This window comes from Trematomus bernacchii, unplaced genomic scaffold, assembly GCF_902827165.1.
Source record: "Trematomus bernacchii unplaced genomic scaffold, fTreBer1.1, whole genome shotgun sequence".
Classification (NCBI taxonomy): Eukaryota; Metazoa; Chordata; class Actinopteri; order Perciformes; family Nototheniidae; genus Trematomus; species Trematomus bernacchii.
Window position 1 is genome coordinate 139,848 of NW_022987641.1, and position 16,801 is coordinate 156,648.

Here is a 16,801-nt window from a genome sequence, read left to right on the forward strand (position 1 = left end):
TAAATACTTTTCTAACTGTGTTGCTTTTATTTTGAAAAGGGCGCTGCTGTTTTTTAAATTTATTTACGTAAACGCGCATGCCGTGAACAGCTACGAGTGATGCTGGCCGGCTAGTCCTCGAAATGTCCGCTAAGGACAAAAAAAGAAAGATCGATACTGAATGCCGCGTTTTCAACAAGACATGGACCGCTAAGTATTTATTTACAGAAGTGAAAGGTAAAGCTGTGTGTTTAGTTTGTGGTGCGCAGGTTGCTGTGTTCAAGGAGTACAATTTGAGTCGCCACTATGCTACCAAACACGCAGATAAATACAAGAACCTGTCTGAGGAAGAGCGGGCAAAGGGGTCGGATGCTTTGCTAGCTAAGCTGCAAAGCCAACAACACATTTCCACAAAACATTCCACATCCAGAGATGCAGCTGTCAAGACGAGTTATGTCTTATCCCACACAATTGCAAAAAAAAGTAAACTGTTTTCGGACGGAGAGTTCATTAAGGAGTGTTTGTTGGACTCTGCCGCACTAATATGCCCGGAGAAAAAGGAGGCATTTGAGAAAGTGCCGCTCTCGCGACGCACTGTTACGAGGAGAATTGAGGACATCGCGTGAAATCTGGAGCTTCAGCTGCAGAACAGAGCGGTCAACTTTGACTTTTTTTCCTTGGCTTTGGATGAGAGCTGCGATGTACGTGACACTGCCCAGCTACTCATCTTCCTACGTGGGATAACTACAGACTTCAAAATCACGGAGGAGCTGGCAGCCATGCAGTCAATGAAAGGGACAACAACAGGGAGTGATTTGTTCACGGAGGTAAATGCATGTGTGGAAAAGTTGGGACTGAAATGGGACAAGCTGGCAGGCGTGACAACGGATGGTTGTCCAAATCTGACAGGGAAAAATGTTGGACTATTGAAGAGAATGCAGGATAAATTGACAGAAATGAACCCTGAGCAGAAATTGGTATTTTTGCATTGTATTATACATCAGGAAGTGTTGTGTAAGTCAGTGTTAAAAATTAACCATGTTGTTGATGTTGTAACTAAAATAGTTAACTTCATCAGGGCAAGAGCATTGAATCACAGACAGTTTGTTGCACTTTTGGAGGAAAGTGAGACTGAACATCGTGACATACCCTACCATGCAGCTGTCAGGTGGCTCAGCCTCGGCAAAGTGCTGAAAAGAGTATGGGACCTGAGAGAAGAGATTCAAGACTTCTGTGTGAAGAAAGGAAACGACATCCCACAGCTTTCAGATGCAGACTGGATGGCAGACCTTGGTTTTGCTGTAGATGTGACTGCACTAATGAGTGAACTAAATGTCAAACTGCAAGGCAAGGGCCTTTTTGTGCATGACATGTACAGTGCAGTGAAGGCTTTCATGAGAAAGCTGCAGCTTCTCTCAAGCCAAATGGAGGACAACATTCTCACGCACTTGCCAACACTGAAGGAAGCCACACCATCAGCTGATCACCTCCAGAGGTACTCATCCATGTTAGAAGCACTGCATGGTGAGTTTTCAAGGCGATTTAAAGACTTCAAAACAGTTGAGAATGAAATGAACATGATCTTTTCCCCATTTACATGCCATGTGGATGATGCACCCAGTGATGTTCAGCTTGAACTCATTGACCTGCAGTCTGACACACTTCTGTCAGAGCACTTTAGGTCAGTCTCACTGCCTGAGTTTTACTCTTCCCTGAAAGAGGAGAACTTTCCACACATCAGGAGACGTGCTCAGAAGATGATGGTCCTCTTTGGATCTACCTACATATGTGAACAGACATTCTCAGTGATGAAGTTCAACAAATCCAGATACAGATCCTCTATCACTGATGATCACCTCTCAGCTGTCCTTCGCATATCCACTTCAGACATTGAACCAGATTTCCGTGCACTTGTTCAAGCCCAAGACAGACTGGATTCTTTTCACTGAACAAGTAAAATTAACTGAAAAACAAAAATCAAAAGCACTCATTTCTTTTTGTATAAAGCTGATTCATTTCTTATCTTTAACATACTGTAAAACACCTTTTCAGTATTGGTATATTGAGCAGAATTAAGTTCAACTTATTTTTGATTCGGCCCCCCAACACAGCTCGAGTTTCTGAAGTGGCCCCTTGTAAAAAATAATTGCCCACCCCTGCCTAAGACAGTCCTTGCTCTTGGCACATCTAACAATACTACATCATGCGATCTCAGACAATAGCTGCTTGCAACTCTCTGTGTTATCAGAGAGCAGATATAATACGGGAGTTTACCCAACAAAGCTTTATAAATAAACGTGTACCAATGACTGAGCCTCCGTACAGTAAGTGATGGCAAACCTGCCTTGGCATACAGGGTACAGTGATGTGTAAGTGCTTTACAATTTGTGATAAATCTCAGTGCGCTGTGATAGGCGGCATCTAACTTGTTCAGGCAATGGGCAGGTGCATTCATATACAACAAATCACCATAGTCCAGCACAGGTAGAAAGGTCACAGTGACTAGCCTTTTCCTGGCCTCAAGTGAGAAACAGGACTTGTTTCTGAAAAAGAAACCTAGTCTAACCCTCAGCTTTTTAAGCAGGTTATTGACATGAAGTTTAAAAGTAAGACAATCATCAAGCCAGATACCTAGGTATTTATAACAGGCAACCACTTCTAGTACTTGTCCTAGTAACAATATCTAAAATAGGCTCTGGTGTCTTTTTAGCTTTTGAAAAAAGCATTACCTTGGTTTTATCAACATTTAAAAGAAGCTTAAGCTCAGAGAGCTGAGTCTGAATAATATTAAAAACAGCCTGTAATTTAACAACCGCCTCCTTAATGGAGGGACCTGCACAGTACATCACGGTATCATCCGCATAAAAATGCAAAGTAGCTTCGTCCACATTTTCACCTAAACTGTTGATACATTACACCTCCTTCCTGCATATATACATTAGTATTCATTTTAGTAAGCACTGGATAATGGTCCCTTCCTACTGTGGAGTTATTCAAAACAAACCATTCGCATGTATGAACCAAACAGTTTGACACTAATGTCAGATCCAGGCATGAGACTTTCCCCCTGTGTACATCTACTCTTGTGCCATGTCCATCATTAAGGCATACTACTGTTCTTTCCTCCAGCATTTCTTCCACTATATTTCCGTTACTGTCTGTATGGTTGCTGCCCCATAGACTGTTGTGTGCATTGAAATCACCACACCAAACTTCCTTCCTATGTTTATTGCCTGCTATTTCTTTAAATATATCAGTGGTTAGATGTTTACATGGGTTGTATAAATTGATTATCCTAATGTTATCTTGTTTCCTAGGGTTGCAGATTTCCACTATAATACACTCTATATCATCAGGAGATTGCACCTCCCTACAGTATATGCCACACCATCTTTGAGAAACGTGGCACACCCTCCACCATTTTGATTATTATCTCTATCATGCCTTATACAGCTGAATGACAGCTGAATGACAAAGTCTAATTGAGGTCGTAACCAGGTTTCTTGCACACATATTACCTCAGGGACTACCTCTAGATCATATATATATTTCTTGAATTCTTGACCATTAGCTATGAGGCTTCTTGCGTTCCACTGTAGTATGTGCAGCACCATGATTAAGGATCTAACCCTCATCCTGATTTTCATTTTCCCCAGCTCCATTTATAGTTAGCATTGCATGTATCTGATCTGCTTTCATATCTTTCATGTCAAGGAATTTTCCAGCTGCCTCCACAATGGCTTTGATTCTATCACTTTTCTTTTTGAACTGTAATGCAACATTTACAGTATGGCATATAAATACCACAAAATTCACCTTTTTCACTCCTAGAACATCATCATCCTCTTTACTCTTGGTGGCGCTGTGGGGTTGGATTTGAAGATTACTTTTTGGTGTGTTCCTGACATTTTGTATTGTAATGCTCTGTTCCATTCCACTAGGGGTCTTATTGATTGTTACTGTTCCCCTTACTTTCTTTATTGCTTCTGCATATGACACTTTGTTTGTAATCTTAACTCTCTGCACCTCTCTGGCCTCTCTCTGCACTTCACAACCTCCAAACGCAGCACTGTGATCTCCTCCGCAGTTACAACATTTAACCTTTGCATCCTTTTCACATTTTCCATACTCATGTTGTCCTCCGCATCTCGCACACCTTAGCTGTCCTTTACACTGCTGCGCTGTGTGCCCCATTCGTTGACATGCGTAGCACCTCAGAGGTTTGGGGATGTACTCCCTAACCATGAAGTTCAAATATCCCATTTGTACTGCCTTAGGTAAGGTTCTCTCAAACTGAATGAGAACTGATAATGTTTCTTTGAGTGTGCCATCCCGTTTGCTTTTAAGCCTTGTGACTTCCACTACTTTGCCTCCTTTTAATTCACTTTTAACATCTTCCATTGACATGTCCAATGGTACTCCTGAGATTACTCCTCTCAGTTTTGCCATTGCTCCTGGGACATGCGCCTTCATTTTCTACTTTAGGTTAAGGTCTTCTTTTGAATAAGCAAAAAGCTTTGGGGGTATAGAAGATGAATATGGAGGGATGAAACCCTCTTTGATGGTCACACATGCAGAGCACACAGCACACACAGTGAAATTTGTATCTACAGATAAATATTAAGCCTGACAAAGTACTTAACGTCTAATATATTGCTTTCCTGCAATGTTAACTATGTTTAAGCACTTATTTTAACTGATATTATACATATGTATTATACTCTTATAAGATGTATGTAGATAGTATAAGAAATGTGGAGAATATGACAATGTAATGGTGGAGGTACACACATATTGATAGATGTCTTGTAATGCACTGTTGAGGAACCTGCGACCCAAGTTTTTCATTCATTGCATAACTACACCGTAGTTGTGTATAATATGATATGTCAATAAACCTTAGAAAATCTTGAAATCTTGAATGGGATGTGCAAAATAGTCATTATATACAGTCTTTAATTAACTATTAGTAGAGAATAACGACGAGTAAAGAATATACTTTATAGGGATCCTATTAATATCTGATAATACAATTATAAAATGCAATAACGTGCTTTAACCAGTAGGTGTCCCTTTCTATCAGCTGTGCACCGTTATGGCGTAAATACAGCATATCTACCAATTGGATCAAATATAAAAGTCAGCCGAATTAGTGTTGATACTGCAAGGAGACGTATTGTGTGAAAAGAAATGTAAGATGTTGTTTAATTGCTTATATATTTAAGATCCACGTCAAGTTTTCAGTTTTGGCGGCAGTTCCTGTTTGTCTAGAAGTCTTGTCATCAGGACAGAGTTAACTACGGCAGATATGTCATATTTAATGCAGCCGAAACGTGTATTACAATGCCGTTATGTGATGACTTTCAAAGAGAAAAGCAAGCACACTCGGAATAATGTATTATTTAATTTTTGTATACAGTCTATGGTTGCTACAGAGGATTGTGGGTAATGTAATGTCTTCGGCCATCCAAAACTCATAGAAAACTACTTGTTTCTCAGAATTGAAGGGGAAAACGTGACAAAAGCATTGTACACACACTAAAACCTATCAATGTCGTTTAATTAACAAGGATAATCTGGTGTTTTTGAGTTGATGAGTAGTGGAGATATCACTGTCAAATCAATCGACAGTAAGGGGAATACTTACTTCTGGGTGTACAATTCTCCGTTATCCAATGGGAATGGACGCTCACATTGCCTTTGACAGCCTCCGACACAAACGAATGCCGTGCTTCCCTAAGCGTCAAATACCGCCGCCGATGGGAATACATTGCAATCAGTTGAAAGCTCTTTGCGTCCGTTTATGAAGCTGAAGGAGCCTCGGCGCGTCACAACTGGACGCCACGGGACCCTGACCAAGCGTCGCTCCTGGACGCTTAGGGAGTGAGAGTGTGTTGGTTTTGTATATGTTTAACTTTTGTCCAGTTTCTGAACAGATATGAGGAGCTGGGAGCTCGGAGTGTGTGCTAACAGCTAACGGCTGATGTGTTGGGACATGTTGCGCTGTCGGGTGCTGACCAATCACAAAGCGTCTTTTCTTGACTGGCAGCAAAAACAACCAATCACAGCAGTGCTTCTCTGGCTGGCTCTGTCCAATCACAAACAGCAATCAATGCTGTTGTGTTTTGTGAAATGCTGTGGTGTTTTCTGAAATGCTGTTGTGTTTTGTGAAATGCTGTGGTGTTTTCTGAAATGCTGTTGTGTTTTGTGAAATGCTGCGGTGTTTTCTGAAATGCTGCAGCGTTTTCTGAAATGCTGTTGTGTTTTGTGAAATGCTGTAGTGTTTTTTAAAATGCTGTAGTGTTTTCTGAAATGCTGTTGTGCTTTCTGAAATGCTGTTGTGTTTTCTGAAATGCTGTAGTGTTTAGTGAAATGCTGTGGTGTCTTGCACTTCAGGGCCACCGTACAAACCTAATCAATATTACAACAAAATGCACCCCTCTGTGAGTTGATTCATAATAATAATAATAATCCTTATATTTATTATAGCGCTTTTTCAATGACTCTCAAAGCGCTTTACAAATACACATTTCACATACAGATCATACATACATGTAATGGGCATCTACTGTGGACAATACCCACAGGAGCAAGTTCAGGTGAAGTGTCTTGCCCAAGGATTCATGGCTCGTTCAGGACCATTTATTAGTGAGGGTTCGATCAGTTTTAGGGTTAATTATTTTTAGATGTTTGCTGGGCTCTATACGTTTCTGTACAGTACATGAACGCTCCAAATCAAGATGTGTAAAATATGTTGAAAGTACTTTCTGTTTAAGGTCTGGGCCCTTATTCTCCTCTGAAAGCTTAATAGCGGTTTCCCCGGTTTTCTGTGCCAAGGAAGCTCTTAACATTTCACGGCAAGTGTCATAAAAATTTGACGTTGCAAGCTCTGCTGATTCCTTTTTGGCTAATTTGATGGGCAGAAAAATGGTGGTGATATCAGAGATATGACAAACCATCACTGTATCAAACTGCCACTATTCCTGCCTGATCATAATGAAGAAGATACAATATCAATATCTGCTAATTCACAGCACCAAATGTCTGACCAGCAACAGAAACTGCACCTTTTACCCATCTTACCTCAGAATGTACATTCCCAGTGATATTGATATTGAAGTGACTGTTATTTTGTATATATTGATTGTTGTGCTTTTATCTTAATGTGTGCATATGTGTAAATGTGTATATAGGATATACATATTTTATACATATTTGTATACATACGTATATTGTATGATTGTATTTTTGTATTCGGGATTGTTGGAAAGTAATTTCGATCTCCCTGTCTGTACACACTAACTGAGTAAGATTGACATTAAAGTTGACTTTCACTTTGACTTGACTTTGACTTAACCCAACATAAAACCAGATTGCTGATATCAGTAAATCAAGCTGAGTTTCTTTAAGCAGCTATCTGAATGACTCCTGACTTATAATACAACAATAAACGGTAACAACAGTACTGTAAAAGGTGATCAGCATGTGAAGGGATGGTCAGGAGCACCATATTGTAAAAGCACCTCTGAACTAACTCCATCGGCATGTTTACATCACACTGAAACTTTGGTAAGGCAAGGCAAGGCAAGGCAAGGCAAGTTTATTTAGTACCATTTTTAGTACCAGTATTTAGTATTTAGTACCATTTAGTTTATGGTAGACTTTTAAGTGGAAGAAAACAGATCCTCTGTGATTCAGTTGAACAAATAAAGTAGTAAATAGATTGTATTTATATATAACTTTGTATCCAGTCTTTAGGACCCCTCCAGCTCTTTACATTTACAACTCATCATTCACCTTTTCACACTCCAGAGACTTGCTCAAGGAAGCATTCACACACATTCACACCGCGTTGGCAAATTGTGGTTCAGTATGTTTCCCAAGGACACGTCAACATGATGACTTATCCAACCCACAGTAATGAACTGTTAGGATGCGTGGAAGGGTAGGACCCAAATGCAGACTATCAAAAAAGGTAAAAGGTCTCGAAACAAAAAGCGAGCTTTATTTTAAAAGCTGAACAAAAACATGGCATGAAACAAATAGGTTGTACAAAAACTGACCGTGACCAACATGGAGGGAGACAGGAGAGACAACCGTGACTGACATGGAGGAAGACAGGAAAAACCAACAATGAACCGACAGGGGAACAAAGGAAGAGACAAGACTAAATACAGGGAGAGGTAATCACAAGACAAGACACAGCTGGGGTAAGGGAGGCAGAAACACAAGGGCAACAGGTGAACACAATCAGACAATCAGACACACCAGGGAAACTAACGACAGGAAGGCAAACACAGGAAGAAGGAACAGAGAAGACACAAGGAGGAAACATTTCAAAACAAAGGTGGAAAAAAGAAAACATAAATACAAAACCCTAACATGAACTGCAATAGAAAAGGTTGTTATTAAAGTTTCTGGCATTACTGTTAAACCCTAACCATCTTAACTTCTGAACAGCTCATTCTGAAACTCTTTTTTACATTTTCCAATAAAAACGTAATTGAATCAATGTCAGGAGTTTCCCATCATGCACCATTGTCAGTGGAGAGAAGCTGCAGCCTTTAATAAGTGACTTCAATATAAAGCCTGAGGGACTTAAGTATAATGAAGTATTGAATGATATCCCCTCAGTGCAGAGTTCATGTTTTATCTGACACGATGCTGATCTTATTTCAGAATCACAGTTGTTACCAGAAGCTTTCTGTCCTTTTCAGGTTTTTAATATCTACTAATGCACGTGGAATATTTGGGATGAATTCAGATTCATGGGTCAAGAGGAAGTTGAAACCTTAACATAATATAATAATAAATAGCTACCGTTATCTTTCCTGTGAGTCTGCAACAGAAAACATGATTCACTGAGAATTATTATTTTTTTATTTTATTTTTTTACACCTATTATGCTATTTTTAGGCATTTGTATATATAAAAAACATGTCTATGATGTGTTTTGCTCAAAATACCAAACAGATCATGCATTTTAGACATCCCTCATACCTAGGGATGCATGGGTATCGCTAGGATTTTATCGATACCGATACCGATACCGATACCGATACTGCTTATCGATACCGGTATTTTTCGATACTCTTATCGATACTTTTCAATAATTTGGTGCTCAAAATTATAGACATGATTACAAGATGTGAAGATTAAACAACAGTCATTTTATTGTAATTTATTTGTATTTATTATTTAATGTAACTTTTTCAATGTCATACCAAGCAGGTATGAGTGTGTTTGACAGTGTGTCTCTGGAAGGGGGGCGGTAATTAGGGGCAGTTCATAAATCCATGTAAACATGACCATTATTCAGTTAAAACAAGACGCTGCGTGCGCACCTCCTAAACCGGAAGCTCAGGTCGGCTAACCATCATTGCGTTTATTATTTATAATTGTAATGATGGATTATCAGTAATCATTTTAAAGTTACACAGAGACATTGGATTAACTGTTTTTATGCCCTTAAACACAACTTTTGATCACAAAACAGCAAAGGTAAGACATAACTATCATCATGGCTACGTAAAGTGAAGATGTTTTCTTGCTCTTTCCTGGCTGCTAGTTCAGTGAGTTTTGGTCGTTCAGTGAGTTTTGGTCGTACAGTGATGAGACTTACACCAATGGAATCAGCTTTCATGTGATATGTTGTTTGTGCAGATAAAATGACGTAGAAAAGATCGCTTTTGCCAGTTATGTGCTAAAGTAGCCGTTAGCCCTGTTAGCCCCGTTAGCCCGTTTTGCTAAGTGTTGATTTAGACTCTTGGTGTTGGACTTCTGTTCCGTGTAGGTAAAATGGTTAATATCGTCTGTTAGCTGAGTTTTTCCCGTTAAGTGGGTATGCATCATTAATAGGTTGTTAAATGTTAAGAAGCCTTGAGACGCTGTTTCTAGCAAGATGTTGCGTCTGCCCCTATGGTCTGCCCCGGGAGTCTCACAATAATAAGAGCGCTGTTAGGAGAGATGACGAGTGGCATTCACAGTGGCCAATCAGTGGTACTCAAGCCGGATACGTCACACGGGATGAGGGTTCCTAACCAACCAGAATTGTTTAAACTAAGGAAGTAGCGTAATTCTTATACCGATAGCAGCACCGTTTGTCCAGCGGCTTAACGGTATACCAATACCGTCCAATCAGGTACCGGTACTGACTTAGTACCGGTTCTCGATACCCATCCCTACTCATACCCCTCTATTCACTTATTCCGCGGGTCCACATTTCAGATATTACATCATATCGCAGCAAATCTGGATCAGCTCCGTTGTTCCCCCATTTTTAGAGATGTGGGTACGGAGGAAAAGAGAGAGGGTTTTGTTTTCTGACACTTTGTGAGTTCCCTGACACACCGGGGACACATATTTATGTATAAAAGACATCAAAACGTTTGTTTATTGTGAGATGTTTGAAAGCCATGTTGTTTTGCACATTTAAAAATAAATCTTTTAAATATACAGAGTGGTGTAATGTAACTTAGAACATATACTCAAGTACTGTACTTAAGTAAGAAATGTAGGTACTTGTACTTTGAGTATTTTCACATTATGCTATTTTATACTTTGACTCCACTTCATTAATTTAACAGATTAAGTTACTTTGCAGATTTAATTAATTAATACAAAATATAAATCAACAGACATTATGTTATATTATTATAGGTTGAGCTACCCAGTAGTCAGGGTCGGCTCTAAAACAAATCGAATGGGGGAGGGGCAAACCATTTACTTTGTATGATGACAATAAAGATATATTCTATTCTATTCTATTTGAGATCCAACCATTAACTTCTCTTGACAAATGTGAAAGCTGGATGGCAGCCAACTTTCTACGTGGTCATTTTCGAGGTCACCCGATAACGATTATAAAAGTAAAAGTCTAGTTGTGTTATGCAAACTGTAGAGGCGTGTGGCACAGTGGATTAGTGCGTTGGTGTTGGGATCAGGGGAGCACAGGTTCAAACCCCACTGCAGTCAGCATGTCGTTATGTCCCTGTGACACTTCACCCCAAATTGCTCCTGTGGGGGTTGTCCACAGTATTGAGTATGTAAGTCGCTTTGGATAAAAGCATCCAACAAGTAACATGTAATAATAATAATGTGCTGTTGGTGTCAAACTCAAGGCCCGCAGGCCAAATCCGGCCCGTGGTGGATTTAATTCCCTACACCTTCACTCAATCCTGAGGATTTCCTCAGATCAGAGCCTGACCCCAAACATTGATGAACTTGCACCCAAGATGAGATGCCAAGTATCTGGCTTGAGTTAGCATCACAGAGCAGCAAACTGAGTTTCAATAGATGTTTCCTTCTGCACTTTTTTTCTCACGACAACAGGGCATGTTTTTTTTTTTTGTTGAGGGAAATAGTTTTTTTTAAGCTGTTGTTGGCCTGTGCAAAAATGTAATCATAAGAAATGACTCTCCAGATAGAGCCATAAGAAATGAATGCAACTGATTATTTAATGTTTAATGTTGTTTTTATAGGCAACAATTAAAGCTTTGTTAGTTCCAGGTTTAATATGTACAATAAATTCATTTCAATAAGTTCATTCAATAATCATTGAACCAGTCCGGCCCTCGACTAGTACCCATTTTTTCATTTTGGCCCACTGTGTATTTGAGTTTGACCACCCTGCTCTAAGTGGTCATCAGGAATACAGACCCTCTCATTCACTCAACAGGTGATTATTTAACTATTAGGGCTGTCTATTAGTGACCCAGCTCAACCCAACCCATATGGATCACACAATGATAAATTATAATATTACAAACGCTGACCAACACCAAAATAAACCACCACAAACCTAATTAACACAATTCATTGTTGATTCATGGCTCGTTCAGGACCATTTATTAGTGATGGTTAGATCAGCTTTAGGGTTAATAAATGTTAGATGTTTTATGGGCTCTATATGTTTCTGCACAGTACCTGAACTTTTTAATTCAATATGTGTAAAATATGTTGAAAGTACTTTCTGTTTAAGGTCTGGGCCCTTATTCTCCTCTGAAAGCTTAATAGCGGTTTCCCCGGTTTTCTGTGCCAAGGAAGCTCTTAACATTTCACGGCAAGTGTCATAAAAATTTGACTTTGCAAGCTCTGCTGATTCCTTTTTGGCTAATTTGATGGGCAGAAAAATGGTGGTGATATCAGAGATATGACAAACCATCACTGTATCAAACTGCCACTATACCTGCCTGACCATAATGAAGAAGATACAATATCAATATCTGCTAATTCACAGCACCAAATGTCTGACCAGCAACAGAAACTGCACCTTTTACCCATCTTACCTCAGAATGTACATTCCCAGTGATATTGATATTGAAGTGACTGTTATTTTGTATATATTGATTGTTGTGCTTTTATCTTAATGTGTGCATATGTGTAAATGTGTCTGTTGATTGTGTATATAGGATATACATATTTTATACATATTTGTATACATACGTATATTGTATGATTGTATTTTTGTATTCGGGATTGTTGGAAAGTAATTTCGATCTCCCTGTCTGTACACACTAACTGAGTAAGATTGACATTAAAGTTGACTTTCACTTTGACTTGACTTTGACTTAACCCAATATAAAACCGGATTGCTGATATCAGTAAATCAAGCTGAGTTTCTTTAAGCAGCTATCTGAATGACTCCTGACTTATAATACAACAATAAACGGTAACAACAGTACTGTAAAAGGTGATCAGCATGTGAAGGGATGGTCAGGAGCACCATATTGTAAAAGCACCTCTGAACTAACTCCATCGGCATGTTTACATCACACTGAAACTTTGGTAGACTTTTAAGTGGAAGAAAACAGATCCTCTGTGATTCAGTTGAACAAATAAAGTAGTAAATAGATTGTATTTATATATAACTCTGTATCCAGTCTTTAGGACCCCTCCAGCTCTTTACATTCACAACTCATCATTCACCTTTTCACACCCCAGAGACTTGCTAAAGGAAGCATTCACACACATTCACACACATTCACACCGCGTTGGCAAATTGTGGTTCAGTATGTTTCCCAAGGACACGTCAACATGATGACTTATCCAACCCACAGTAATGAACTGCAATAGAAAAGGTTGTTATTAAAGTTTCTGGCATTACTGTTAAACCCTAACCATCTTAACTTCTGAACAGCTCATTCTGAAACTCTTTTTTACATTTTCCAATAAAAACGTAATTGGATCAATGTCAGGAGTTTCCCATCATGCACCATTGTCAGTGGAGAGAAGCTGCAGCCTTTAATAAGTGACTTCAATATAAAGCCTGAGGGACTTAAGTATAATGAAGTATTGAATGATATCCCCTCAGTGCAGAGTTCATGTTTTATCTGACACGATGCTGATCTTATTTCAGAATCACAGTTGTTACCAGAAGCTTTCTGTCCTTTTCAGGTTTTTAATATCTACTAATGCACGTGGAATATTTGGGATGAATTCAGATTCATGGGTCAAGAGGAAACCTTAACATAATATAATAATAAATACCTACCGTTATCTTTCCTGTGAGTCTGCAACAGAAAACATGATTCACTCTGAGAATTATTAACTGAGGGCATGTGCTAAACTCCCCCTCAGATTGCTGTTGATGTGCTGTTAAATTGACATCATCAAGTGGCCAAAATCTGATCAGCTCATTTTCAGACAGGTTTTTATATAAATGGATCAGGACAAAAAGAGAGAGAATCTTTTTTCCTGAAACTTTCAGAGTCTCTTTACACATGTTGATGTAGAAGAGACATGAAGAAGAGGGGACACATGTTGATATAGAAGAGACATGAAGAAGTGGATTTTGCATCATAGGTGACCTTTAAAGGTCTCCTATTATGCTATTTGTCGGCATTTTATATATAAAATATATAAAAAACATGTCTATGATGTGTTTTGCTCAAAATACCAAACAGATCATGCATTTTAGACATCCCTCATGCACTTATGCACTTATTCCGTGGGCCCATATTTCAGATATTACGTCATATCGGCCGCAAATCTGGATCAGCTCCGTTGTTCCCCGTTTTTAGAGATTTGGGTACGGAGGAAAAGAGAGAGGGTTTTATTTTCTGACGCTGCGTGAGTTCCCTGACACACCGGGGACACATCTTTATGTATAAAAGACATCAAAACGTTTTTTATTCTGAATGCCTATTTGTTTATTGTGAGATGTTTGAAAGCCATGTTGTTTTGTACATTTAGAAAATAAATAAAAATAAATCTTTTAAATATACAGAATGGTGTAATGTAACTTAGAACATATACTCAAGTACTGTACGTAAGTAAGAAATGTAGGTATTTTCACATTATGCTATTTTATACTTTGACTCCACTACATTAATTTAACAGATTAAGTTACTTTGCAGATTTAATTAATTAATATAAAATATAAATCAATAGACATTATGTTATATTATTATAGGTTGAGCTACCCAGTAGTCAGGGTCGGCTCTAGAACAAATCGAATGGGGGGGCAATCATTTACAACGGGGGGCACACACTGCCGTCAACAACCAACACACAAATACCAACGCAACTTCCATTTGAAAACATGCTGTAAAGTCTCTGGTCTTTCACACGCAGCCTGTAATGGTTTGTTTTTAGTAATCCAGCAGACCATGCAGAATCAATGAGAGCAGCTGCTACAAGATATGTGCATTTATTTTATTTAATCAGGAAAAAACATGACAGGATTCCTCAAATTAAACTTAAAGGTAGGGTATGTAACTTTGAGAAACCGGCTCGAGATCGCTATAATTTGAAAATACACGACCGGAGAAAATCTGCCACTTCCTTACAGAGCCCCTCCTCCAACACACACGAACGCGCACATGACCAATGAGGGCACGAGATAAGTTTGTGCACAGATGGAAGGCTGACAGGCAGGTAGGCCATCCAGTTATTTTAGCCGGGCCGGCTAAAATGATTGGTCGTGCTTTTTACAGTATTACGGCTTCCACAGATGACATTTTTTTATGGATTTTTTGTCAAAGCACTTAAGATATTCATTGCTATCGGGATGTTAAGAGCATTCCATGGAATATAACAAAAAGTGTATCTCGAGCCGGTTTCTCAAACTTACATACCTTTAAATTCTCACTGGATATACATGAATATACAAGTAAAATACATTTTAATGTGATAGAAATGACACGAATGCACTGAAGCAAACGTTTTAAATCTCCTAGATCAAATAAATCTGTGTGATCATCAGAGACTAAAGAGGTTTAAATAATCTCAGCTGGGCCAGTAAGTAAAGTTTTTCTACACCTGTTCCCACATTAACATATATTTACATAACTTCAGCTGCACTTGAATTTCTTCAACTCCACCTAACTAGATTTAATGCAGCTACATTAATTTCTTCCTACAAAGCATCTTTTCTTCTAACATAGTGTTAAAATATACAATCAGCACGGATCAATCCAGTCAAGGATCAATTAGTTAAAACATGGTGGATAAATCAGAATAATTTCCAGTGATCTTTTAAAGTGTCTTTCACGTTTGTGTAGTGCTCACAGAATGTAATGTGATTACAGCAAACAGTGAATACATCAATAAACACTATATATCACGCTTTGTGTTTATTTTCATAATAGCTTCTGCATTCAAATATATAATTTGTATCAAAAGTCGTTTTCTGACAGTTAAATCAGAAGATGATGAGAGGCTTTTCATTCTGTAATCTATCTTGACCTTTTTTACAGCATTCTTTATAGACACACAGTAGAAATACTGCCAGTCCCACTCCAACGCAGATCAAGATCTTTTCCCAGATCTCTGGTTGTGGACTCTCTGTTGGTCTCTGAGTTTGGATCTCCTCAACAGCTGTAGAAAATACACAGTTAGTAAGATCATGTAGACATGGAGAAAACCTATTTCCAGTGAAAATAAAGAGATATATATAATACTTTCGTGCATACGAGGTTGCATTGAGCTTGCATCTGTATTTACCATTATAATAGACAATATATCTACTAGAATCTGCACATTAAAGAAGTGAAGATGGACAGTACATACAGCACTTCTACTGAGGTTACTCACCAGTGACGCTGAGCCAGCATCTCCGAGAGTTACTCCCATCAGGTCTGAGTATCTCACACTCATAAAACCCAGAGTCACTGGTCCTGAGTCTGGAGACATGAAGTCTGAGGCGTCCTTCTGTGAGGACGTCTTTGTCCCACTGGACTCGTCCTGCAAACTGTGGATCCTGAGACTCTGGGGATTCAACACCTTCACGTAGTTCAAACAGAACTGAGGGTCTGGTCCCAGTAAACAGTAAACAGAGGGTAGAAATGGATCTGAGGGAAGTGTCTCTTCTGGTGCTGAAGGTCCACTCCAGGGTGATGTTCTGGTTCTCCTCTGCCTGATAGGAAGCCTGAGTCACATTCACTACAAATGTTCCTGTGGAGGAGACACAGAGGGACTCTTTAAACTGCAGCTATGTTTCTGTGGAGGAGACACAGAGGGACTCTTTAAACTGCAGCTATGTTCCTGTGGAGGAGACACAGGGGGACTCTTTAAACTGCAGCGATGTTTCTGTGGAGGAGACACAGAGGGACTCTTTAAACTGCAGCTATGTTCCTGTGGAGGAGACAGAGAGGGATTCTTTAAACTGTAGCTATGTTTCTGTGGAGGAGACACAGAGGGACTCTTTAAACTGCAGCTATGTTCCTGTGGAGGAGACACAGGGGGACTCTTTAAACTGCAGCTATGTTCCTGTGGAGGAGACACAGAGGGACTCTTTAAACTGCAGCTATGTTCCTATGTTGCTTTACTGAGAACAGCTTTAAAGGTCTCCTATTATACTGTTTTTCATCAATATATCACA